The following is a 24,559-nucleotide window of genomic DNA, read 5'->3' as shown; positions in this document are numbered from 1 at the left end:
CTTGGTTGGGTTCCGACGGATCAAGTGTAGTTGGGCTCACACCCTGTCTCACCTAAGTGAACGAGGGAGGCTCTTGAGTGCTGTTGTTCAAATGGTTCAAATGGCTCTGAGCACTATGCAACTTAACTTCTGAGGTCATCAGTCGCCTAGAACTTAGAACTAATTAAACCTAACTAACTGAAGGACATCACACACATCCATGCCCGAGGCAGGATTCGGACCTTCGACCGTAGCGGTCGCTCGGTTCCAGACTATAACGCCTAGAACCGCAAGAACACTCCAGTGCTGTTGTCTTTACTGTCTTTCTCACCGGTCATTAATTGTCTGTTTGTAATCTATCATAGCCAATGATAAAAAAATTCTTGGTTTTATTGTGTTTTATGTAAGTAAGTTTGAATTCTGGCAAGAGTATATTTGCTGAAAGGTTATTGCCGTTGTGTTGTCTTTTCTGTTAGTCCGGTTTCAGTTACTTAAAACTTTATGGCTTATGGTTATATTTTTTTAAATATTGGAAAGTTAATTGTGAGCCGTCAGCTCCTTATTCTTAAAATTACCTTTCAAGCTTAAACACTGCGGCCTTCTGACTTTGTAAGGTTATGGTAATCTATTTTAAAATCTTAAAAATTTTGTTGTGGGCCTTCAGCCGTTTGTATTGCACCTTATTTATGGTTGTCTATCCACCCTTACCTTGAGACTTTCATCCTTGTTTATATATGTATATATTTTAATCATTTTATTTGTAATTGTAGCTGCGTGTTTTTAGTCACTTGAAATTACCTTGTTGATTTTTTAAGATTTCTTGTTTGGAGGCCTTCAGCCGTGAAAGATTTGGAATTAGGTGTGTTATTAAATTACAATAAATTACAATTTTAAGGAGGCGCGGGATTAGCTGAGCAGTCTGGGGCGCTGTAGTCATGGACTGTGCGGCTTGTCCCGGCGGAGGTTCGAGTCCTCCCGCGGGCATGGGTGTGTGTGCTTGTCCTTAGTATAATTTAGGTTAAGAAGTGTGTAAGCTTAGGGACTGATGACCTTAGCAGTAAAGTCCCATAAGATTTCACACACATTTGAATTTTTGTACAATTCTAAGGTGAAACAGACCACAACCTTATTTGGCCCTTTCCATAATCCTAATCACCTGTTCTGCCCAGCGGATTTAGTGGACGTTTCACCTTCCTTCTACGTCCTGCCCTATCCCGACGATCCAGCGTCCGTATACCCTGAAGATTTTGCTTCCGTGGTGATCCGCAGCTTCTAAGCGTTTAATAAAAGAATACATTGTCCATTATAGGCTGTATTGAGCTTTAGTAAAATCATACTGTTAGGTTATTTAGGCCGTGAGCCGCTCTCACGCACATTTGCTGCGTCATGTATTACATACCGTACTCATCACATTCTTTTATGTCACGTACATAAAACCAGAAAGTACTCCATCGTAAGATACTCTACGTGCTGCAGCCTGATGATGTGTCAGATGGAGAATAAAACGTGATTCATCTGAAAAGGGCGACTCAGTGGACGTCCAGTTGTGGTATTGGCCTGCAACTTCTAGCCGTCGTCGCCGGTAAACAGCAGTCAGCAGGGGTGCGCGATCCAGGCGCCTGGCAGTTGTGTTTACACGCAGACTGAAACTACTGCGCAAACATCAACACAGTAGACCGATAGCACTACATTCACGCCCAATACGTTTCCGAGAGAAAGTCAGATACCTAGGTATCTGGCTGGACCGGAAACTTACATGTGGGGACCACATCGAGAACGTTGCCAACCGAGCGCACGAGAGGCTCAAACAGCTCTACCCAATGCTCAACAGGGAAATCAGTCTGAGTAGGAGGGTGTCGAGGTCCATATACATGACACTGATTAGACCTCTGATGACGTACGCAGCTCCCGTCTGGGGATATGCAGCTCCTACACGACTGCGCCGCCTGCAGATCATACAGAACAAAGCGCTACGAATCATTAGCAACGCTCCACGCTACACACGCACCGTGGGTCTTCACCAAGAATGCCGCCTTGAAACCCTCAAGGAAGTACTCAAGTCCGCAACTCGTGGTCGTGCTGTAGCGTTCTCGCTTCCCGAGCCCGGGTTCCCGGGTTCGATTCCCGGCGGAGTCAGGGATTTTCTCTGCCTCGTGATGGCTGGGTGTTGTGTGATGTCCTTAGGTTAGTTAGGTATAAGTGGATCTAAGCTCTAGGGGACTGATGACCACAGATGTTCAGTCCCATAGTGCTCAGAGCCATTTTTTGAAGTATTCAAAAAGCACGCAACACGACTATACAGGAACTCGAGACACTCGAACAATCCTTTCATCCTCACTCTGGGAAACTACGACCACAACCATAGGTGGAAGCGCAAGCGGTCAAATACACTGCTAGCTAGGGCATAGCCACCTATGGTAAACTAACTTACACAAAAAGCGACAAACGTCGGTAAGCCCCTGCATATCAGTAACACTGACTGGTAACTACCAGCTGCTACTAGAGCCAATCAACGGGCCACAGCAGGGACACCGACGAGCTCGCCCACTGACGCACAAACAATTCGCCAACACCCTACACTGTGCATCCGGTGTATGACTTATCGGACACAAAAACGATAGTAAACCTAACTGTTGCAGGTTGCTGACGCTGAACGAGAGCTCAACACCGGCACCCAGCGGCAGCCGCCGAGCAACACCACCGCACAGCGTCAAAGGTATCGACATGCATGCTACCCACTACTAACAAGCCTACCCTTGCACGACCTATCGCAGGCAGCCAAGACATCCGCTACTGCTCTTACCACTTGACCTAACTCTCGCAGAGGTTTTTCTCCCTTGGCTCTTGCCTTGGCACTTTTTTTCCGCTGCCCTTCAAACCGCCGGCCGGTGTGGCCGTGCGGTTCTAGGCGCTTCAGTCTGGAACTGCGTGACCGCTACGGTCACAGGTTCGAATCCTGCCTACGGCATGGATGTGTGTGATTTCCTTAGGTTAGTTAGGTTTAATTAGTTCTAAGTTCTAGGCGACTGATGACCTCAGAAGTTAAGTCGTATAGTGCTCAGAGCCATTTGAACCATTTTGAATCTTTCAAACCGCTGCCCTTCGTTTGACTTCGACGCAATCTATCTCCAGATGAGCGCATATTAATGGTTAACCTTAATCAGACGTACGCAAACATCGCAGTACCCACATCCTGCGACACCTCACTTTAGTGAAATCTAACCCTTATGCAGAGATGGCAGTAGACCTTTTGAGTTGGCCATCATGCCGCTGTGGGCGTGGAGGGGTTCCACCTCTATTTTAGGCGCCTGCAGCGGAGGCCCATACGCAGCTACGTTCGCTGAACGATTGTACTAGAGACTCTGTTGGTAGCCTCTTGGTTCATCTGGGAGGTCAGTTGTTGAGCTCATCTCCGCAGTGGAATTTCACCCCTGTCATCTGTGGCCCGTGCTGTGCCACAGTTGCCTCGACGCCGGTTTTGGATGGCACCATTTTGCCATGCACGGACTACTATAATCGCGGCCACACGGTTTACAAACTAAACCGTTTCAGAAACTCTTCGACCCTTCGTTCGACGCCCTCTTGGACGTCAGATAAATCGTTCCGTCTCCGCATCAAGGACTGTACTGCTTTCGGCGACCTCCCATCCCTACTAACACGATTTACGTATCCTCTCCTGTTAGTGATGCCACCTGCCGTCTGTGAGTGATTATTGCACGTTGACGTCGAACGTAGATGGTTGTCAATTTATCGGCCGCACAATAACCTTTGCCAACTGAACCGTCTAGCTTTGAAAGAAAATTTCTCTTTTGATATCTACTCAAGAGATGATCAGATATTTCTCTCGGATAGGAGACCTCTATCAGCACAATACCACACGCCAGTACTTGTTTGGAACATTCTCAATGCAGGAATGCATTACACAATATTCAAGCTTTGTATTTATTATTTAAGAAGGACTTCAAAACAGAATGAGACAGGATGCTAGTTATTTTCTCCGACAAGCAAATTTTCGGTCCAGATTATGCAATCTCAAATGTGCAGCTTTTATTTAACTTAACTATTGATTTTACTCATATTTTTAGCACTTCAGTTATTGTTATTAACAAAATCAAAAAAATGGTTCAAATGGCTCTGAGGACTATGGTCATTAGTCCCCTAGAACTTAGAACTACTTAAACCTAACTAACCTAAGAACATCACACACATCCATGCCCGAGGCAGGATTCGACCCTGCGACCGTAGCAGTCGCACGGTTCCAGACTGCGCGCCTAGAACCTGCGAGACCACTCCGGCCGGCTTAACAAAATCCGAAAGTTATTTTACAGTTACATTCACCAAATAACTTTTGGGATTTACGAGCACAGGTTACATGACTAAGGTCAGTCACTGTCCTAGAACACACGAAAATTGAATTCCACAGATGTTTTAGACCACAGCAAAGGAAATACTGACTCATTCCATTTTCCGACCTAATGGAACAGTGCATTGGCTGGACGCGACGATACTCTGAGGCTCGTTTCACATCTACCCGGCAGCCGGCAGCCGACACCGGCTACCCGGTTGTGGGGGTGAAGAGCTTACGGGACGCTCTACGCCTACCCGACAGACATCGTGGCCGGCTGGACAACAGCCGACAGCCGGGCCGATGCCGTGGGATGCGGGCGGCCCCACTGTGCCCCCCCCCCCCGGTGCCGGTTGTCGTGGGGAACACCCGGGGTGTGAAGTGGGGCAGGCAACAGAGGGCTGCACATCTACTGTCGTCTGCCGACCAGTTGCGTTTTGCTTTGTTCTCGTGGTTCAGCATGTTCTGAAGACTTCTAGTGTGCCATCCTTCAGAATAATAATTTTTTTAAAAATTCAACTATTGTTTATCACACTAACCTGATGTAATTGCCAACATTTGTTTTTTCTCTGCCTCGTGATGGCTGGGTGTTGTGTGTTGTCCTTAGGTTAGTTAGGTTTAAGTAGTTCTAAGTTCTAGGGGACTGATGACCATAGATGTTAAGTCCCATAGTGCTCAGAGCCATTTGGACCAACATCATGTAGATCTCAAAAGTTCGTAAACTCATCCGAAAATAATAATAAACGAAAAGCACCATTTGGCTTTTGTTCTACAATATTACTTTTATTGCTAACCGGTTTTCGGCTTATAAGGCCATCTTCAGACATTTACTGAGTATTATCACCCAAGAAGTTAAATGTTAGCTGACAACACTGGAAGAGAAGTAACACATCTAGATTGAAGTAGAAACATACAGTAAGTAACATCTCTGCAATGAAATAGTAAAAACTGAACAGTACATACACTCCTGGAAATGGAAAAAAGAACACATTGACACTGGTGTGTCAGACCCACCATACTTGCTCCGGACACTGCGAGAGGGCTGTACAAGCAATGATCACACGCACGGCACAGCGGACACACCAGGAACCGCGGTGTTGGCCGTCGAATGGCGCTAGCTGCGCAGCATTTGTGCACCGCCGCCGTCAGTGTCAGGCAGTTTGCTTGGCATACGGAGCTCCATCGCAGTCTTTTAACACTGGTAGCATGCCGCGACAGCGTGGACGTGAACCGTATGACGGACTTTGAGCGAGGGCGTATAGTGGGCATGCGGGCGGCCGGGTGGACGTACCGCCGAATTGCTCAACACGTGGGGCATGAGGTCTCCACAGTACATCGATGTTGTCGCCAGTGGTCGGCGGAAGGTGCACGTGCCCGTCGACCTGGGACCGGACCGCAGCGACGCACGGATGCACGCGAAGACCGTAGCATCCTACGCAGTGCCGTAGGGGACCGCACCGCCACTTCCCAGCAAATTAGGGACACTGTTGCTCCTGGGGTATCGGCGAGGACCATTCGCAACCGTCTCCATAAAGCTGGGCTACGGTCCCGCACACCGTTAGGCCGTCTTCCGCTCACGCCCCAACATCGTGCAGCCCGCCTCCAGTGGTGTCGCGACAGGCGTGAATGGAGGGACGAATGGAGACGTGTCGTCTTCAGCGATGAGAGTCGCTTCTGCCTTGGTGCCAATGATGGTCGTATGCGTGTTTGGCGCCGTGCAGGTGAGCGCCACAATCAGGACTGCATACGACCGAGGCACACAGGGCCAACACCCGGCATCATGGTGTGGGGAGCGATCTCCTACACTGGCCGTACACCTCTGGTGATCGTCGAGGGGACACTGAATAGTGCATGGTACATCCAACCCGTCATCGAACCCATCGTTGTACCATTCCTAGACCGGCAAGGGAACTTGCTGTTCCAACAGGACAATGCACGTCCGCATGTATCCCGTGCCACCCAACGTGCTCTAGAAGGTGTAAGTCAACTACCCTGGCCAGCAAGATCTCCAGATCTGTCCCCCATTGATCATGTTTGGGACTGGATGAAGCGTCGTCTCACGCGGTCTGCACGTCCAGCACGAACGCTGGTCCAACTGAGGCGCCAGGTGGAAATGGCATGGCAAGCCGTTCCACAGGACTACATCCAGCATCTCTACGATCGTCTCCATGGGAGAATAGCAGCCTGCATTGCTGCGAAAGGTGGATATACACTGTACTAGTGCCGAAATTGTGCATGCTCTGTTGCCTGTGTCTATGTGCCTGTGGTTCTGTCAGTGTGATCATGTGATGTATCTGACCCCAGGAATGTGTCAATAAAGTTTCCCCTTCCTGGGACAATGAATTCACGGTGTTCTTATTTCAATTTCCAGGAGTGTAAATATCAATGGCGTTGACAGCCTTGTCTGGTACTAATTTTAACTTATTTTATTAGTTTTGTTTACTAATAGAAACTGTTATCTAGGCGTGCTATTCCTATTTTGTGCTAAAGGTTTTCCTGTCAACTCCATTGATATTTATGTACTGTTCAGTTTTTACTATTTCATTGCAAAGATGTTACTTATTGTATGTTTCTACTTCATTATATATGTGTTACTTCTCTTCCAGTGTTGTCTGCTAACATTTAACTTCTTTGGTGATTTTACTCAGTAAATATCTGAAGATGGCCTTGTAAGGCGAAAACCGGTTAGCAATAAAAGTAATATTGTAGAACAAAAGCAAACTGGTGCTTTTCATTTATTATTATAATGTTGTTCTACCGAGAAACCGACGGAAGATTCTGTTAATATCGTCCGAAAATAATTAAAAAACATATCTTCAGCTCCCTTTAATTGCTCAAACAGAACAAAGAATGCACCCACTTCGTCTCTTCCCACATTGAGTGGATGAACCCAGTGCAACCTCTTCTTCTTCTTCTTCTCCTCTTCAAACATCTGTACAAGACAAGCGACGTTAATAACTGGTTGGGCTCCATTTGTCGTCTGAAAGCAACTGCTGGCGGAAGTACGGCGCGGTACGGTATGCCGTGCTGCTGTCGGGTGAGTGTGAAGAGACGCGGCTCTTGTGTCGGCCCGGCAAGAATGACGGCTTGTCGGCTGCCGGGTAGATGTGAAGTAAGCCTGAGCTGGGATGATGATGACATTGACTAGTGTTACGTAAGCTAGGGCCAGTTAACAGATTTCCTTAAAATAATTTTTCCTTCCATATCCAAACATCGTAGAGCATTTCCATCCGAGGATTATTTCCAGTAAAACTGCAGAGGTGTTGACAGGCACAGACTGCGTCCCGCGAACCGAATGCATCAGGCCACTGATCTTATGCCGTTTGCCTCTCACTATTCGTTCTTGTAATTTTTTTACTTTTTCTTCGTTATGAAGTTAATTTGTTGATTTTCTGTCGTTTTGGCGATGGAAACAGTTATGAGATATTGGTAGATAATGCAATAAAATAAGTTAGCTTTTTTGGCTCGACTTACGAAAGCTTGTTCCGTAATGAACATAACTGACAAACCCAATAATAGGAACCGCTTCACGAATCACAGTTTAGTCAATTTTGCTCTTGTCCACGACAAAAACGAGCAACACATCAAAGCAATTGTGAACGATGGGATGTCATGTTTGACATTAAATTGTGTAAATAATGTAAAATAAATATTTGTGAAACAGATGATATGAACTAATTATGTGAATGTAAGAATGCAGAGTTTCGTGGCTGTAACATTGAATAAAATGTTCAGGGTTTCCAGCTGCGTAAAGTGATTAAAATTAGACGCGCTTTCGACTAAGCAGCCATTGGCCATTGTCAAGTGGTATGATGCCAGTGGGCTGCTTGTACGCCCTTTATACAGGGTGAGTCACTAACTATTGCCACCAAGACTAACTCCGAAAATATGACAGGAGCTGTAAAGTTTGTGAGGACAAAAGTCGCATGGAACAACGGGGGCCAAAATATAACCTTGGTTTTTAGTTGCTAGGTGGTGTCGCGTAAGAGATATTAAGGTCAACTTTGTTTTTTTAAATGGGATGCTATAGTTTGGTACTTATTTTCTGATAGCGGCTATCGATACGAATCCAGTGACGTGTAACATAAAGGTCTTTGAAGGTCAACGATGGTCACAAAGGTGGCATGAACGTCCATTTACAGAAGGTGTTCGAAGTGAAGACCATATGTATCAATGCAGTGCTGCAATCTTCTTATCATGGACAGAGTGGTGTTCCTTATCAATTCGGCACTTATCGAAGCACATGCTCTGACAATTCTCTCTCGCATATCTTCAGGTGTAGTAAGAACGTCTTTATAAACAATGCATTTTACGAATCCCCACAAGAAAAAATCCAGAGGCGTCAAGCCTGGCGAACGAGCTGGCCATGCCACATCTCTTCCGCGTCCAATCCAGCGATTTGGGAATTGTCTCTGAAACTCATTTCTAGCAATCAGCGAAAAATTTGCTGAACACCCATCGTGTTGATACCACATTCTGTGCCTTGTTCCTAAAGGCATTTCTTCCAACAACAGACCTAATGTCTCTTGCAGGAACGTAGTGTACTTTCTACCTTTAAGATTTCCTTCGATGAAGTAGGGGCCTATAATTCTGTCCTCCAAAATACCACACCATAAATTGACTGACCACGGTTTTTGGTTTGCAACTTTCTGCAGCCAACACGGATTTTCAGTTGTCCGATAATGCAGGTTATGCAAATTAACATTTCCATGGGTATTGAATGTAGCCTCGTCAGTAAATAAAATCAAATTAATAAATGTGTCATCCCTCTGAATATGAAGTTGAGCCCATCGGCAGAATTCAGTGCAATGCATACAATCCGTACCAGTTCATTCTTGGTGGAGAATGATATGGTAAGGGTGGTATTTATGGCGATGCAGAACACGAATAACACTACTCTGGCTCATGCCAGATTCCTTTGCGATTTGACGTGAACTAACATAAGGATCTCGAACCACAGTGGCAAGAGTACCAGTTTCCGTTAGTAACTTTACTTTGCCGGATATGTTTCCGACGCATTAAAGATATAGTTGTTCTCAATTTTCATACACATTTTTAAAAGTACGACGTGTAGGGTGAGTACGTTGAGGATATCTTTCAGCATATGTCTCTAGCTCCCACTGAATTTCGTTGGCATTCTCCGTAAATGATAAGCATATCGACTTGTCCTTCGAAGGAATACATCATTCAAATATCGCTTGATTCGACGATACTAGTCTCACCGTTCCTATTAGTGTCGTACTGCGAAACCGTCGAATGGTGTTCACATGTCAATGGCACGTTAGATGGATACGCCGTATTCGGCGAACATTTGTTATTTGCACAATTCACAAGGGATAACTGTCAGAGCATGAACTTCGGTAAGTGCCTATGTGATAAAGAATACCACCCAACCCATAATAAGAAGATTGCAGCACTGCATCGATACCAGTGGTGATCACTTCGAACACCTTCTGTAAATATACGTTCATGCCACCTTTGTAACCATCGTTGACCTTCAAAGACCTTACTGTTACACATCATTGGATTCGTACCGATAGCCGCTATCAGAAAATAAGTACCAAACTATAGCATCCCATTTTAAAAAAAGTTGACCTTCATATCTCTGACGCGACACGACCTAGCAACTAAAAACCAAGGTCTTATTTTGGCCCTCGTTGTTCCATGCGACTTTTGTCCCACAAACTTTACAGCTTCTATCATACTTTCTGAGTTATTCTAGGTGGCATTAGTTAGTGACTCAGTGTATATAAGTCAACACATCATCGACAACAGATGAATCGTTAAGCTCCAATCATGAGAGATGCTGATAGCTCCAGTATTACGACTACGTGAGCAGCCATCTACGTCTTCCTGTTTTAATAGTAAACGGTTGTGACCCCAAACTGTGCAAGGTTTTTATTTCTCCTCAAGACATGTCAGGTTGCTTCGACTGATCTACTAACCGATTTGAACGGTGTATATTTTCGTATGCAAGTAATTAATGGTACACAGCTGTTAATGGACATTAATATTTCTGGACAGCCATTACTTTTCAGTTATCGCCCAAGACCGATAAGCATTTTTATTGCATTTTTTTGAACTTTCTGTGCTTATTTCCTTGATTACGTGCAGGCCTGAAAGCAAGCAGTAACCTCACGGAAGGTTATGTTGCACCTTAGCGTAACTTCATCGAAGATGTAACTTAAGGATTTGAAAATTAGTACCATTCACTTTCCGCTAAAAACTGCTTCAAGAGTTTAGCAGTTTGAGATTTCATGTCTCGTTGACCGTATGAACGTACAGCAAAAGAGTACATTTATATCGACGTACATCTGGCCTAAGAGTGATTCTGCTTCACATAGGCGATAAACAGAAGCTTTAAAATGATTAAGTGCCCCTATTTCGGTTTTATGGGAGCCTGCATAACGCGTTAAGCAGTGTCTGTGCTAGCTTACTCTCCTTAAAAGAGCGGCATGTTAGCAGACGCTTAATAACTATGCGCCGATGAGATTAGTGGGCACGATTTAACTAATGAAATGGCCAGGTTACACGCTCTCACGTTATTAACTGCACACAGTCCTTAATAAGAACAGCAGTACGCCCATTACCAACCTCGCGTCGCTATCTCTGCCTAATTAGGTGAAATGTGCTCGCAACAGGTGTCCTCCCATCGAACAACCGCACATCTCCCGCAATACCCGTCACTTTTCTTATTCACATAGTTAGAACGAATAGCGGGTAGCTTACCATCGTTCCTTTCTTCTAAAACTACGAGCTACACTCTGAAGGAAAATAAAGAAAGAAACAGAACAAATAAAGGCATACCACGACGGAATGATCCGAATGGCTCGGGAATCGACACATGTGATGTACACGAATAAAGAAACAAATCGTTACAAAGAAATTAGATGATTTATTGAAGAGAGAGAGAGAGCTTCAGAAATTGAGCAGGTCAGTAACGTGTTGGTCCACCACCGGCCCTTAGCGTGAGTTTACTCGACTTGACGTTCATTCACAGAGTCGTTGAACGTTTTCCTGGCGGAGACCGTGCCACATTCAGTCCAACTGGCGCGTTAGATCGCCAAACTCCCGAGCTGGTTGGAGAGTGCCGCCCATAATGCTCCAAAAGTTCTGAATTGTGGAGAGATCCGGCGACCTTGTTGCCCATAATAGGGTTTGGCAAATACGAAGACAAGCAATAGAAACTCTCACCCTGCGAGGGCGGGCATTATCTTCCTGGAATATAAGCCCAGGATGGCTTGCCATGAAGGAGAACAGGACGGGGCTAGAATGTCGTCGACATACCGCGGACGAGAACCAAATGGGTCCTGCTGAGATATGAAATAACAGCCAAACTACGGCGCGCGAGCAGCATCAAATCGGCCCTCAGAAACTGTTCAGACATACGTGGTATCCGGCCCGCCGTAATTTTTTCTTTATTACAGTATAACCTTGTTTATCGATCCTTTCGCATAACGAGTGATTCACACAACGAGTAGAAGAAAATGTAAGAAACTAATTCGCTTAACGAACGATGTTTCGCAAAAAGTCTGTTCAGTTGTTTTTCTTCAGTCTTTAATGACCGTTTCAGAAATCACCCTCTGGCCTGGATCGGTCACTTTCTCCACTATAAATGAACACTGATTCACGCGTTCACCTATGAAATACCGCTCTGTAAAGTAGAAGCTACCACACGGTCGTATTCCGTCAATTACGTGTACTGCTCGTAATGAGCCTTGCACCACAACACCTGTCGCCGGTACCACTGCTCGGGTTTCCGTGACGATGTTGCAGTTCTCTGCAGAGATTTGAACATCTTTTCTTCGTTCGTGTGTGGTAACCTTTTCCATTGCAAGATCTACACTACTGGCCATTAAAATTGCTACACCAAGAAGAAATGCAGATGATAAAGGGCTATACATTTTCAAGCAATTTGGGTGCATAGATCCAGAGAAATCAGTACCGAGATCAACCACCTCCGGCGGTAATAACGGCCTGGATACCCCTGGGCATTGAGTCAAACCGAGCTTGGATGGCGTGTACAGGTACAGCTGCCCATGCAGCTTCAACACGATACCACAGTTCATCAAGAGTAGTAACTGGCGTATTGTGAGGAGCCAGTTGCTCGGCCACCATTGACCAGAAGTTTTCAATTGGTGAGAGATCTGGAGAAGAGAGCAGCAGTCGAACATTTTCCGTATCCAGAAAAGACGTACAGGACCTGCAACATGCGGTCGTGCATTATCCTGCTGAAATGTAGGATTTCTCAGGGATCGAATGAAGGGTAGAGCCATGGGTCGTAACACTTCTGAAATTTAACGTCCACTGTTCAAAGTGCCGTCAATGCGAACAAGAGGTGACTAAGGCGTGTAACCAATGGCACCCCATACCATCACGCCAGGTGATACGCCAGTATGGCCATCACGAATACACGCTTCCAATGTGCGTTCACCGCGATGTTGCCAAACACGGATGTGACCATCATGATGCTGTAAACAGAACCTGGATTCATCAGAAAAAATGACGATTTGTCATTCGTGCACGCAGGTTCGTCGTTGAGTCTCCGAGCTGATAGGCCATGCTGCTGCAAACGTCGTCGAACTGTTCATGCAGATGGTTGTTGCCTTGAAACGTCCCCATGTTTTGACTCAGGGATTGAGACATGGCTGCACGATCCGTTACAGCCATGCGGATAAGATGCCTGTCATCTCGACTCTTAGTGATACGAGGCCGTTGGGATTCAGCACGGCGTTCCTATTAGCCTACTGAACCCACCGATTCCATATTCTGCTAACAGTCGTTGGATCTCGTCCAACTCGAGCAGCAATGTCGCGATACGATAAGCCGCAATCGCGATAGGCTACAATCCGACCTTTATCAACGTCGGAAACGTGATGGTACGCTTTTCTCCTCCTAACACGAGGCATCTCAACAACGTTTCACCAGGCAACGCCGGTCAACTGCTGTTTGTGTATGGGTAATCAGTTGGAAACTTCCTTCATGTGAGCACGTTGTAACTGTCGCCACCGACGCCAACCTTGTGTGAATGCTCTGAAAAGCTGATTATTTGCATATGACAGCATCTTCTTCCTGTCGGTTAAATTTCGCGTCTGTAGCACGTCATCTTCGTAGTGTAGCAATTTTAATGGCCAGTAGTGTATTTATGAATTAAAATTCTGATTTGGAATCGTCAACTAACATGAATTCATTAAAGATGCCTATAAGGCAGTAGCTATGCACGCTACGAATATGCGACGTGTCTTTTCGACAAGTTTTAAAGCACAGGCATAAACGAATGTCTTTAGACATATCTCTTCTAAAATAGATTGCATTGTGCTACAAAGAAAAAATTACAATACTGTGCTATAAATCTATTTCACGACCTATTTTTTCGGAATGGAAAGCATTGATCTATTCTCCATGGATTGCTAAGAAAGACGTGTATCACTTAGCGATTGTTGATTAGGACTAAGATGGAGGAACGAATCATGCTCATTACGTGAAGTTACAGTATAAAACTTACAATGCAAAAGAGTCATAGAAAATACGTACAATAATCAGCTCTTTTTATTTTATGACCAGCGAAGACAGACGGCCGTGCGGGACTAGTCGAGCGGTCTTGGGGCGCTGCAGTCATGGACTGTGCGGCTGGTCCCGGCGGAGGTTCGAGTCCTCCCTCGGGCATGGGTGTGTGTGTGTTTGTCCTCAGGATAATTTAGGTTAAGTGGTGTGTAAGCTTAGGGACTGATGACCTTAGCAGTTAAGTCTCATAAGATTTCACACACATTTTTGAACAAAACACACGTTAACTGACATATTTAACGTAATTGACAATTTTAAATGTAATTAACTATGTGAGATTTCCTGAAAATTTACCCTAACTAAGTGACATAATTCACTTCACATATTGAAATTAAGCATTATAATTAACTGTAACTTCCCACTTACAATTGTCTTGATTGTGGATCAAGTTTATTAATAGTAATCATTAGCAGCGACTTCAAATGCTCATCAGTTAGTTTAGATCTGTAAATATTTTTGTATTTTTCTTTTAAGAGAATGTTTTTTCACGGGCAAATAGTGCCGAAAAAAGAAAAAAAGACACGAGAAAACGTATGCAACTGATCAAACTGTATGAAGGGAATTCTTATAAAATGCCAGCAATGATCCCCAGTTACGCACATTGTGAAGTTTCCCCCAACTCCACGCAGGCGAAGCGTCGATTCATCACTGAAGACGACACGAACCAGATCTTCATCGTCACTCAGCAACATTTCGTTTGCAAAGTTGGCACGTAAACTATAGTCTGTACTTTTTAGATCTTGTAAGATCTGAAAACGATAAGGATGTAGTTTAAGCGTGTCGTTAAAACTTTCCACAGAGACTCACTGGAACTACTAATTCACAACTGGCCTTCCGAAGGGGTTTCTTGAGTCTCCGTGGGGAACCTCTCACTCGTTCGACGCGTTCTTCAGTTGCTCTTGGTTATGCCATACTCTTCCCTTTGCGCAAAGATATGCAAACAAAACTGTTTAAGTTGCTCTTTCATTTGATGTACAATTTATAGTTGTACGTTGAGTATAATAAATGCTGCAAAGCGATAAAACCCGTATATTCATTTTGAAACACCCTGTACTTTGAGATGGGAATTAATGATCGTAAATGAATACCTCAGGCGATACGAGGTATTCAATGAGTGATGGGTGTGAGGCACGCATCTCTGAGCAAAAAATACAGGCTGGGTTTTTTCCTAAGGGAGTTCATGGAGTCGTTGCTGAAAAAATCACAGAAGACCCACGCTGGGGCCAAGTAAGTAGGGTTGGGTATCTTAAGGTGCATGAAATATTTTCCGGGCCAGTTTTTTTCCCTCCTTTACAAGCAGGTTTTGAAAGTCTCAGCTGTTGGCTGATCCAACGACAAATAGTTTCGATTATGTTCGTGCTTTTCGCTTAACCAGGCAGTGTGTTGGTGTACCAATTACTTATTGTAATTTTATTATAAGTTTAGTGCCAAACAAAGAAACTAACGGAATCTCACGAAACGAAACAATTCTCGTTCTGATATTCTCGTCACTGGTTTTGTTTACGTTGCTCACAGCAGAGAACCGACGGGGGATTAATCCAAAACTAGGGAATACGTGTACTGAAATGAAACGTAAAAGCTCCACTTAGACCATATCCCATCAACGTACACTGCGAAGTAATTCCATTATGATTCTCATTTAGTTTTCGTGTGATAGTTCTCATTTACACCTGACCGACTGTGAGATAAGAGAACGAATTTGCTAATGGGGATCCGCCCCAGTTTGTGTTTGTGGCGTGCTGATGTACATTCAGTTCTGCAGAGAAAAATTAATTGTTCCTTGCGGAGCGTACTCGTATTAGTGTGATAGTGTGTGACTGTGATAACGTACAAAGCCCGTGAGGCAGTCAGGAGATGAGAAACGGGTTAGCTCTGCAATATCGCTCATGTGGCGTAAATTTACCACAATAAGCAAATGCTTTTTGGTGGTTTTCAGTCCACTTCCCACTATTGTCAACTATCGTCTTTTGGATTCAGATGAGGAATGACAACGACGTTTCACATGATGATACATTTAAGTGTGTTCGTCATTACATTCATACGTAGCGCTCATGCAGTCGTGGTAGTGATGAAGCACCTGTGACGTAGACTAAAGGGCAAGGTCTGCTCGTTTGGAGGGCCGTGGAGTCAGTACTTGGTTCAGGACGTCAGCAGACGGCACGCGGGTGTCCTACAGGTGTTACGTAGTCAGTGCGTCTTCTTGTGTCGAATGCAGTCAGTCAATCTTTACACCGCGGAAGTGCTGTAGCAATACGAGCTGAAAAGGCCGCAGAATTGCGGTTTACGGGGGGGTTTAACGAGGAACCGGAGCTGGCGCTCAGTCAAACTATGCGTATCTATCAATTACTTTTGCAAAATATTTAAACTGGGGTGAAATTAATGCTCCGATAATGTGACATTTGTAAGTGCACCGTTCGGTTTCTTCGTGCAAAAACAGTCGCCATTAAATAACATCGGACTCGACCGAGACTGATTTTTCGGATTTGGTCCACCGATGTATCGGATAAGTTTTAACTATTTGAAAAAACCTTGCTTAGTTTAGATTTTACGCACAAGAAAGACGTTTCTCTGGCAGGTTTTGAAGCGCGCCACGTCTATACTTGTACGAATCGGTCCAAACTTTCGGTGAGGGTAGATAAATGGATAATATTTTTGTCTTGCAATTTTTATCCGTTGTCAAGACACGATGTTTTAAAGTCGACCTAAATGTAGCACGTTAAATTAGTTATTATGTGAATTGAATGAACGGAAACCGTTTTAAGTAAATCCGACAAATAAAAAACGCATTTTTACAATGAATTTAAAAATTCGCTTTCAGAAATGTAGCTTTATTCGCATTTTACGTTTTCTGTGAGTTGTTTTGCGCGCGACGCTTCGGACTTTTGTGAATCGGTTCAGATTTTTTAAGAAGTTAGACAAATAAATGTGATTAATGATCGTCCTATGGTTTTGTGAAAGCTTTATCCGTTGCCACGACACAAGCAACATGGTTAGAAAAACAACAAGAAACCTATATCGGATCAGGCGTAGCCCGAGACAACAAAAATCTACATCGGTTGCCAAACTGTGACTGTCTAATGTCAAATTGATGGTTGAGTAAAAGATGGAAGCAAGAATGAAAAACGCTCCTACCGTAGTACAAAATAAGGCGAATATGTCCTTGGCAGAGTTTCAAAGATGTTTAAATAAAAAAATCTTGTTATATTCGCGCCTTTTTATGAGTTAAACCCTACTTCCCCCTCTCAGTGAGCTGTTTTAGGCCCACTCCCTGATACATGTGGGGTGTAAGAACAAACAGACACAACGCTATGTGCTTCTAGAGCATTGGATGCATCCACAGAAGGAAGTACCCGAGAGTGGGGCGCATGTGTAATGTGAAGTATCCCAGAGTGGGCATGATTGCATCCCCAACTTCAATGACGTTGATGATATTGCACAACATGAGAATTGGGTGACATGATGGCATGTATCATGTTATACGTCATGACATCATGTCTCATGTTACTTTATGCGACACGATGCGTTGTATTAAGTGACATGGTTACTAAGACTAACAAGTAAAAAAGCGCAAATGTGCGAAGATGTTTCGATTTAACTCTCTCTGAAGCTGCGAAGTCGAAAAGCTAGTCTCCTTCTTTTAACATGGTCTGAAATAGAGAAGTTAAATTACGTGGGACTGTAATCAATAAGAAATAAGAGATTAATGCCGACGATGAGTACAGCGGGGGGGAAACGTAGAGAGAAAAAGATTATTATATGAATGACTTATTAAAGAGGTAAAGTTCTGATTGAAAGTTGCTCGAAGGAAGAAAGGAAGATTGAGGTTTAAAATAGAAAAAAAACAGTCTTTTGTATGCAACCACGACTGTTTTTCTGTTCTTAAGTTCTATTACGGCTGTTGTACCAGTGAGACTGCGGTAGTCATGGAGTGGAGTGATTTTAATTGAGGTTTAACGTCCCATCGACAACGCTGTCATTCGAAACAGAGCACAGGCTGGGACTGTTTCGTGGATGGGGAAGGAATTCGGCCGTGCCTATTCAAAGGAACCATCTCAGCACTTGCTTGGAGCGATGTAGGGAAATCACGCAAAACCAAAATCTGGATGGCCGGAAACATATTTGAACTGTCGTTCTCCCAAATGTGAGTCCAGTGATTAATAATAAGTAACCATTGTTACCATATATATAAAGTTTCAACTACATTTTCTTAGTTTAATGGGAAAGAACCTACAATTATGCTAATTGGAATGAGGGAAGTATTGTTAACAATTGCTGCAAGCGCGAACTTAATCTGTTAGGGTTGAAATGCTTGCAGATAAACAGTGAGTCACTTAGCTAATTTACTCATTATGGAATGGCCATTCTCACACTAGTCACTATTTGAAGTAATAATGAATAATCATAAAACTGTACTTACATGGAAATAACGGAACGGGTACTAGGAACACGGCTAAACTGGTATCCATTCTGTATACACATCCAACGGAATATATTCCGATTGCCTGAAATATGAGTAAAATCGTGATCGATAATATCCTTGATATCTGGACGAAAGGGGGGTAAAAACTTACAACCTTAATTAATAAAAAGGACACCCAGAAGTAAAGTTCTGGCGTTAACCAAACTATTTGTAAAACTTTAACGATCCGCTTCACACGTCCTTCGCACGCAGTCTCTTTCTCAACGCGCTTTCTGAAAGTGACTGAGGTACACCATTCGCTGAACAGATAATAAACTGGGTGTTCGATATTGATATACAGCTATACGTGTGCATAAGTAGGGATGGGAAAAACCGACTGGTTAAAACCGATACCGGTATTTTGTTTGCCCTCACTTATATTTTTATTTTTTACTAATAACCGAGTAGAAAAACCGAAATATCAATTACCCGTAGTAGCAGTGCTAAAACTTTTAGTGTTTAAATAAACTTTTTTAACAAGGGAGTATTTTCCATTCGTAAAATCTTCTTGAGATTGAAATATTTAGTTATTACAGGAAATGGGAAAAACGAAAAGTGCTATTTTAATAAATGCCGACAGAATCGAGCAACAACGACATGGCACAAGAATTAGTACAGCATTCTTGGGACAATAACGTGTGTCGTGGCTTGAGGTACGTGTATTCGTCCAGTGTGCAAGGCTTGCCCGGACCTTGTCACACGGTAGTTTCTCGCGGTAGTTGCCGAACATTTGCTGTGTCGTAGAAAGGCTTTAACTCAAATCTGGAAATTTTTTTTACAAAGTGCCATTGCAGTGAAATATGATGCATCATTTGCTTAAAAGATTAAAGATATGTCTGCCATTTCTATTAAATGATGAAAGGGGAAGGAAATAATAGCAACAGTGATAAATTAAAACGGTAACAACAGTTCATTCACAAATTAAAACTGTGTGCCCGACCGAGACTCGAACTCGGGACCTGGGCCTTTCGCGGGCAAGTGCTCTACCAACTGAGCTACCGAAGCACGACTCACGCCCGGTACTCACAGCTTTACTTCTGCCAGTACCTCGTCTCCTACCTTCCAAACTTTACAGAAGCTCTCCTGCGAGACATGCAGAACTAGCACTCCTGAAAGAAAGGATATTGCGGAGACATGGCTTAGCCACAGCCTGTGGGATGTTTTCAGAATGAGATTTTCACTCTGCAGCGGAGTGTGCGCTGATATGAAACTTCCTGGCAGATTAAAACTGTGTGCCCGACCGAGACCCGAACTCGGGACCTTTGCCTTTCGTGGGCAAGTGCTCTACCAACTGAGCTACCGAAGCACGACTCAGGCCCGGTACTCACAGCTTTACTTCTGCCAGTACCTCGTCTCCTACCTTCCAAACTTTACAGAAGCTCTCCTGCCAGACATGCAGAATTAGCACTCCTGAAAGAAAGGATATTGCGGAGACATGGCTTAGGCACAGCCTGGGGGATGTTTCCAGAATGAGATTTTCACTCTGCAGCGGAGTGTGCGCTGATATGAAACTTCCTGGCAGATTAAAACTGTGTGCCCGACCGAGACTCGAACTCGGGACCCGAGTTCCAGTCTCGGTCGGGCACACAATCTGCCAGGAAGTTTCATATCAGCGCACACTCCGCTGCAGAGTGAAAATCTCATTCTAGTTCATTCACAGTTTACAATAAAAATAGAAAGTAGGTGATCTGCTACCTGTGTCTATATACACTCCTGGAAATTGAAATAAGAACACCGTGAATTCATTGTCCCAGGAAGGGGAAACTTTATAGACACATTCCTGGGGTCAGATACATCACATGATCACACTGACAGAACCACAGGCACATAGACACAGGCAACAGAGCATGCACAATGTCGGCACTAGTACAGTGTATATCCACCTTTCGCAGCAATGCAGGCTGCTATTCTCCCATGAAGACGATCGTAGAGATACTGGATGTAGTCCTGTGGAACGGCTTGCCATGCCATTTCCACCTGGCGCCTCAGTTGGACCAGCGTTCGTGCTGGACGTGCAGACCACGTGAGACGACGCTTCATCCAGTCCCAAACATGCTCAATGGGGGACAGATCCGGAGATCTTGCTGGCCAGGGTAGTTGACTTACACCTTCTACAGCACGTTGGGTGGCACGGGATACATGCGGACGTGCACTGTCTTGTTGGAACAGCAAGTTCCCTTGCCGGTCTAGGAATGGTAGAACGATGGGTTCGATGACGGTTTGGATGTACCATGCACTATTCAGTGTCCCCTCGACGATCACCAGAGGTGTACGGCCAGTGTAGGAGATCGCTCCCCACACCATGATGCCGGGTGCTGGCCCTGTGTGCCTCGGTCGTATGCAGTCCTGATTGTGGCGCTCACCTGCACGGCGCCAAACACGCATACGACCATCATTGGCACCAAGGCAGAAGCGACTCTCATCGCTGAAGACGACACGTCTCCATTCGTCCCTCCATTCACGCCTGTCGCGACACCACTGGAGGCGGGCTGCACGATGTTAGGGCGTGAGCGGAAGACGGCCTAACGGTGTGCGGGACCGTAGCCCAGGTTCATGGAGACGGTTGCGAATGGTCCTCGCCGATACCCCAGGAGCAACAGTGTCCCTAATTTGCTGAGAAGTGGCGGTGCGGTCCCCTATGGCACTGCGTAGGATCCTACGGTCTTGGCGTGCATCCGTGCATCACTGCAGTCCGGTCCCAGGTCGACGGGCACGTGCACCTTCCGCCGACCACTGGCGACAACATCGATGTACTGTGGAGACCTCACGCCCCACGTGTTGAGCAATTCGGCGGTACGTCCACCTGGCCTCCCGCATGCCCACTATACGCCCTCGCTCAAAGTCTGTCAACTGCACATACGGTTCACGTCCACGCTGTCGTGGCATGCTACCAGTGTTAAAGACTGCGATGGAGCTCCGTATGCCACGGCAAACTGGCTGACACTGACGGCGGCGGTGCACAAATGTTGCGCAGCTAGCGCCATTTGACGGCCAACACCGCGGTTCCTGGTGTGTCCGCTGTGCCGTGCGTGTGATCATTGCTTATACAGCCCTCTCGCAGTGTCCGGAGCAAGTATGGTGGGTCTGACACACCGGTGTCAATGTGTTCTTTTTTCCATTTCCAGGAGTGTAATATGCCTTTATCTGCTTGCAGCTCTTGAAAATAGAAAAATTAACCCGGAAAACAGAATTCTTCAATCGGAGTTTCGCCCTTTAGTACTAAATATTCTAATGTCCGAATAGTGATATGATCCCCGACGATTACAACATAATTTTTGAGCAGAGTTAAAAAAAAAAATTAGAACCAAAAAGACAGTACGGATGATTTTACGTAGTATTCAACCACTTATTTTTCGAGAAAAGCAGCGAACAGTGGGTGGACTAAGTTTTCTTTTCTTTGTATATTTCATTCAGGAGGACGACGGTTCAATCCCGCGTCCGGCCATACTGATTTAGGTTTACCTTGGTTTCCCTAAATCGCTCCAGGCAAATGCCGGCATGGTTCCTTTGAAAGGGCACAGCCGGCTTCCTTCCCTGTCCTTCCCTAATCCGATGAGACCGATGACCTCGCTGTTTGGTCTTTTCCCCCAAACAACCCCAACCCTCTGTGTCTATTTAATTTAATATTTTGATTCTGTATATCTTGAAACTGCGAGAGTGAAAAAGTTTCAGTAGTTGCACAATTTCTCCGTTTGCTCCAGGAAATAACATGAATGAAACAATGAAAATCGGTTATTTCAGAAACCGGTTATTTTGGACGGTTTTGCCGGCCGAGGTGGTCTCGCGGTTCTAGGCGCGCAGTCCGGAACCGTGCGAAAGCTACGGTCGCAGGTTCGAATCCTGCCTCGGGCATGGATGTGTGTGATGTCCTTAGGTTAGTTAGGTTTAAGTAGTTCTAAGTTCTAGGGGACTGATGACCACAGCAGTTGAGTCCCATAGTGCTCAGAGCCATTTTTTTTTGGACGGTTTTAACACTCAGATTAAAATGACAGTTGCTTGGGGATGAGCGGCTTTCTTGAACCACTGTTTCCGATTGTTGACTGATTAGGCCAATTCTTGACAAGTATATTTATTCAGTAGAGATAATTAGCCACTTTTAAAGGGAAAACATGTAGCCATATAAACATCATTTTTATTCCTTTATTTATGTTAGTTGCATAAGAGAGTTCAATGTTTGTTACGATGACATGTTCCACATCATAACGTTTATCGTGAATTTGATCTATGGAACAAGTAACTAACAAACGCATAAGCTCTGAACACTACGATGTGGAATGGCTAAGTACGGGCTGCGTTTTTAACTTTGCGTAAGAAGAATTCACTCAAAGAAAAAAAATATTTTATGGCTTTTTTATCATTGCACAACCTATAAATATTACGACTTGTTTGTCTGCGGCTTCAAAACATTTAAGGCGTACTTGTTTCCGGATATCTGAACAAGGCTTAGGCAGATGTTACACATGGCTGTTACTATCATGACGACATATGCTGCACCGGGAAACTGACTGTTTGTTGGGCGAGGGGTGCTGGTAATTTATCTGGGGAGCTTATCATGGGAAAAAGGAGGGCCAGTTATCCGTCTGCCAGTGGTAAAACTTATCGTTCAGATAAGGTTTTTGTGTATGCGAGCTGTCACGTGCAAATATTGAAAGTAACATGAACATAAGTTCAAGATCTCCAGAAGTGAGTGACGCAGAATATTTGATGGAACATTATCTATGGCGGACAGACACTCAGGACGAGCGTTGACATTGTTACCCACAACTTATTTGTCAGTCAAACAGATCCTCAGTACTACACCTATGTCTGTTGCTCAAAACTTTGACTGACCTTGAATCCTACTGCGGCAAATGTGGTTATTGGCCTTGAAGTCTGACACCATGTCCACATGATGCCTAGACGCAGGGCAAGACGCTGAGTCAGCTGTAACTTTAAATACAATCATGTTAGCAAAAATAATTTCCTAATCGGCAACACTCCTACCCGCCCCCCCTCTCTTCCCCCCCCCCCCCCACACACACACACAAAACACATTTCTCCCAATCACAGCCCAATGTTTTGCCGACCATTAAACACTGCACCCAATTGCATTACAGCATCCGAACTACCCGAATTTTCAAAAGTACTGGATTGTTTATCCAAATGTTTAAAGAGTGTAACATTCCCATGTTAACAACAACAACGCACACACACACACACACACAGAAAGACATGCGCGCGCGATTTTTATATCATGAACCGAAGTAACACTGTGGACAACCATAGTTCAATTTCTGTACCACACTTGCTGTAAGGCAAAATTAAATATTTACACATTACAGACTACATTTTCATCATAATTCATGCTTAAAACATGACTACAAACTCTACACGATGAAAATATCGTGGAACAACGCCCATCAGATCACTGGACTCAACTGCCCTGAACTTTAACTTGTAGGGATGCCTAAAAATTCTCTTCCCTGCTCAATCAAGGCTCGCAGCAGAGGTAAGCCACGATGGATAAATCTTTGCTCTGGTTCCTCTCAAACTTTTATATCATATTTTTGGATACTAGTATTTTACACCTATGAACACCGTATTGGGATGGGATAACGTAAATTTCCATCAATAAATTGTTCAGACCCTTTGTAAACCATCCTAATAAGTTTTTAAAAAATGGAGAAGGAATGTGAAATGAGTTGAAATGCTAATGTTGCATTTTACCGAAAACTAATTGTTCGCTAGTTGTGAAACATCACAGCGGCCACAGCACGAGCAGAATATGGGTGCAAATAGCGAAACAATTTCATTTCGTTGAAACCTATCCTACTGATAGACGATTGAAACTTATTTGTTATCTGCTTTCGCAATCATCAGGTTCAGAGTCTTTGTTGGAGAGCATATAGGTCTGGTGACGGCGGACTATGGTCCCATGAAATACGATGTGCCAAAATATTGCATTATGCTGTAACTCATTAATCGGACTTCGTGAAAGGTTCGATATTTTAAACTTGCAAAACTGCATAGAACGGCACGTGGATGGCACGCAAATCAACGCGTAATTAAACCAGACGCTTCCCAATGTAATTAAAATCGAAACATAAATAATTTCTGGACAATTCATCAACAACAGGATCTCAAGCGATGACAATAAAATAAAATATGTTTATTATTTGAAGTCCGCCCCGATAGCTGAGTGGTCAGCGCGGCGGTCTGTCACGCCAAGAGGC

The 24,559-nt window shown here is 44.4% G+C and overlaps 1 protein-coding gene across 1 annotated transcript in view; it reads right to left on the bottom strand.

Moving 5' to 3' along the window:
• LOC126335447 (G-protein coupled receptor Mth-like) overlaps positions 1-24,559 on the bottom strand; it is a 682,281-nt gene that overhangs the window by 277,568 nt on the left and 380,154 nt on the right. The window lies entirely within an intron of this gene.

The sequence above is a fragment of the Schistocerca gregaria genome, chromosome 2 (genome assembly GCF_023897955.1).
Source record: "Schistocerca gregaria isolate iqSchGreg1 chromosome 2, iqSchGreg1.2, whole genome shotgun sequence".
NCBI classification, from domain to species: domain Eukaryota; kingdom Metazoa; phylum Arthropoda; class Insecta; order Orthoptera; family Acrididae; genus Schistocerca; species Schistocerca gregaria.
The sequence above is the reverse complement of the archived record's forward strand: the minus strand, read 5'-3'. Positions and strand labels throughout refer to the sequence as shown.